The sequence below is a fragment of the Helianthus annuus genome, chromosome 3 (genome assembly GCF_002127325.2).
Source record: "Helianthus annuus cultivar XRQ/B chromosome 3, HanXRQr2.0-SUNRISE, whole genome shotgun sequence".
In the NCBI taxonomy this organism is placed as follows: domain Eukaryota; kingdom Viridiplantae; phylum Streptophyta; class Magnoliopsida; order Asterales; family Asteraceae; genus Helianthus; species Helianthus annuus.
Window position 1 is genome coordinate 10015800 of NC_035435.2, and position 4115 is coordinate 10019914.

Sequence of the window (4115 nt, forward strand, 5' to 3'; positions counted from 1 at the left end):
TTTCTGAATACCCCGAGGTTTTTCCTGAAGAACTACCTGGTTTGCCACCAGATAGACAAGTGGAGTTCAGAATAGACATCATTCCTGGAGCGGCTCCGATAGCAAGAGCACCTTACAGGCTAGCTCCAACGGAAATGAAAGAACTGAGGACCCAGTTGGATGAACTGCTGGCGAAAGGTTTTATCAGACCTAGTTCATCTCCCTGGGGAGCACCAGTCCTATTTGTAAAGAAGAAGGACGGATCGATGCGGTTGTGCATCGACTATCGAGAGCTAAATAAAGTTACCATAAAGAATAGATATCCTTTGCCGAGGATCGATGATCTATTCGATCAGCTGCAAGGAGCAAGCTATTTCTCGAAGATCGACTTGAGGTCGGGCTATCATCAGCTAAGGGTCAGAGATGAGGATGTACATAAGACAGCATTTAGAACTCGCTATGGTCATTACGAGTTCCTAGTGATGCCTTTTGGGCTCACAAATGCACCGGCTGCGTTCATGGATCTCATGAATCGCGTCTGCAAGCCGTATTTGGACAAATTTGTCATAGTCTTCATCGACGATATCCTTATATATTCCAAGAACCAAGCTGACCACGAGAAGCACCTCCGTTGCATTCTCGAATTACTACAGCGTGAGAAACTCTACGCCAAATTCTCGAAATGTGAATTCTGGCTACGAGAGGTTCAGTTTTTAGGTCACGTTGTGAGTGAGCGTGGTATCCAAGTGGATCCCGCTAAGGTAGAGGCAGTCATGAACTGGCAAGAGCCAAAGACGCCTACCGAAATCCGTAGTTTCCTGGGGTTAGCAGGGTACTACAGGAGGTTTATTGAGAACTTTTCGAGGATTGCTGCGCCCTTGACTTCCCTAACCAAGAAGAAGGAAAAGTTTATTTGGGGCCCAAAGCAGCAAGAGTCCTTCGAAATACTGAAGCAAAAGCTAAGCAACGCACCTGTGCTGACATTACCGGAAGGTACAGATGAATTCGTAGTTTACTGCGATGCATCACACACGGGCATGGGGTGTGTGCTTATGCAGAAGGGCAAGGTGATTGCCTATGCTTCAAGGCAATTAAAGGTGCACGAAAAGAATTACACCACCCATGACTTGGAGTTGGGTGCCGTTGTATTTGCACTAAAATTGTGGAGGCATTACCTTTATGGTATTAAATTTGTGATTTATTCTGATCACAAAAGCCTCCAGCACCTGTTCAACCAGAAGGAGTTGAACATGAGGCAGCGCCGTTGGATGGAAACCTTGAATGACTATGATTGCGAGATCAGGTACCATCCCGGCAAAGCGAATGTGGTCGCTGATGCCTTAAGCAGGAAAGAAAGGGTAAAACCTATTCGAATCAATGCCAAGAGTATTGAGGTCAAGAACAATTTAATTGAAAGGATTTTAGCTGCACAGCAAGAGGCTGTGTTGGAAGCTAATTATCCTAATGAAAAGTTAGGAGTAACTGAGGAGCAGTTGACTCTTAGCAAGGATGGAATCCTTAGATTGAACGGACGTATATGGGTTCCAATTTGTGGAGGACTACGAGATGTTATCCTCCAGGAAGCCCATAGTTCCAAATATTCGGTCCATCCTGGTGCAGACAAGATGTATCAAGATTTAAAGGCAAACTATTGGTGGATAGGCTTGAAAAAGTCTGTGGCCGCCCACGTAGCAAAGTGCTTGACTTGTGCTCAAGTCAAAGCCGAGCACCAAAAGCCGTCTGGCTTGCTACAACAGCCTGAACTTCCCGAGTGGAAGTGGGAATGCGTAACTATGGACTTCATAACCAAGTTACCCAAAACCAGGAAAGGAAACGATACAATATGGGTCATAGTTGATAGGCTGACTAAATCAGCTCATTTTCTACCCATCAAGGAGACGTATAGCTCCGATATGTTAGCCCAACTTTATGTGGATAAGATTGTAGCCTTACACGGCATACCTGTGTCTATTATCTCCGACCGGGATACTAGATACACGTCTCACTTCTGGAAGAGTTTCCAGCAATCTTTGGGCACGCGTTTGAACTTCAGTACGACTTACCATCCACAGACGGACGGTCAGAGTGAGCGTACCATTCAAACGTTGGAAGACATGCTTCGTGCGTGTGCGATCGATTTAGGTGGTAACTGGGATAAGAATCTACCCCTAATCGAGTTCTCCTACAATAATAGCTACCATACCAGCATAAAGGCTGCGCCTTTCGAGGCATTATACGGTAGGAAATGCAGATCGCCTGTTTGTTGGGCGGAAGTAGGAGAGGTCCAATTATCGGGACCAGAGATAGTTTTCCAGACAACGGACAAGATTGTCCAGATTCGAGAACGTCTCAAGGCTGCCCGCGATAGGCAGAAGAGCTACGCTGATCCAAAGCGTAAGGATTTTCACTTCGAAGTGGGTGAAAAGGTGTTGCTTAAAATATCGCCCTGGAAAGGGGTGATGCGTTTCGGCAAGAAAGGCAAACTGAGTCCGAGATACATAGGACCTTTTGAGGTCATTGAATGTGTCGGATCAGTTGCCTATAAGTTGAACTTGCCTAAAGAGCTCAATGGAATTCACAACGTGTTCCACATCTGCAATCTCAAAAAGTGCTTCGCCGATGAATCATTGGTGATTCCACACACAGATGTGCATATAGATGAGAGCTTAAAGTTTGTAGAAAAACCTTTGTCGATTGAAGATCGACAGGTGAAAAAAGCTTCGAAGAAAGCACGTACCGATTGTAAAAGTCAAATGGGATGCTCGTAGAGGTCCCGAATATACGTGGGAAGTCGAAGACACAATGAAAGAAAAATACCCCTATTTATTTGAGTAAATCTCGGGTCGAGATTTATTTTAAGGGGGTGAGGAGTAACACCTCGAATTTTTGCGTCCAATAATGTGTTAACACGTGTCATTTGATTACACGTGGCATTTATATTAAATAAAGGACAAATTTTGACAAACCTTGAAAGTATATAAATTCGAGGGTTATAAATGTCAACAAGGGTAAATATACTGTATAGTAACCCTAAATAATGCTTGAACCTTCAAACGAATAAATCATAGATCGTACAGAAGCGAAACGCGAAAGAAAGTGAGAGATTACAAGCTACAGGGGTTAACCGTGTCAACATGTTTAATTATACCTCTGAGTGACCCTTTAACGTTCCCAAGGCTTTGTGACGGTATTATACACTCACTAAAATATAATATATAAATTTCGCGAAGTTTCGTTATGAAACAAGAAAGTTACGATCGAATTCGTAGGAGAAGGGTTAAAAGCGTCAATAATGAAAGTTAAGGCTTTCTGAATAATTAATAAACTAACCGGGGACTTAACAAAGCGGGTAAATAACACGAGGTCCCTAGTTGTAATTAACCGAGGGCCAAACCGCAAAGTTACCCCTTCAAACCCGAAAGGTCAGGTAAATCATTACGAAAGATTTCGTTATTAATTACCCGATTCTGTCATCATTGCAAAAGATTTAAAAGTTCTGAGAATATAACCTCTCGCGGCCCGCATGAGGTTTTGGCTTAAGTTGAGGCGGGCCGCGAGCCTCCTCTTTTACTCGCCTGATTTTTGAATCTCAGGCGGCCCGCGTAGAAGTAGCATGGATTCTCCATGCGGGCCGCGTGGGACGCCCAGATGCAGAAACTTTGTATTTTCTTGCCTTTTGAGCATTATGAACGATCAAACACCAATAAATGAGGCATGGGCACCCTATACTTGACCCATAGCTCTAAGGGACACATGCCCATCATCCATGATCAGCTGTAGGCTGTTGTGTGATGATCTTGAGTGCATTGTTTCACTATAAATAGGCTAGTTTGGTTCATAACATTCACACAACTCAAACACTCCTATCTGATCATTCTAAGAAGCTCTCTAGCATTCTCTTCTGCTCTCTAAGCAAGATACAACTTCTGTAAGTCGTTCACACCCATTTTGGTCTTACATTTCCATAGTTCTAGCTTATAAACTCAACCGTCGTAACTAACGGTTGTCATAGCGATAAATCACAAATGGTCCAGTGAATTGTCGGATCAAAAGTAGTTTTGAGTTGGTATTTATGTGGGTAATAAACCCCTAAAAGGGTTCCCTCTGATCACCACTCTAACTATGTCAAATATCGA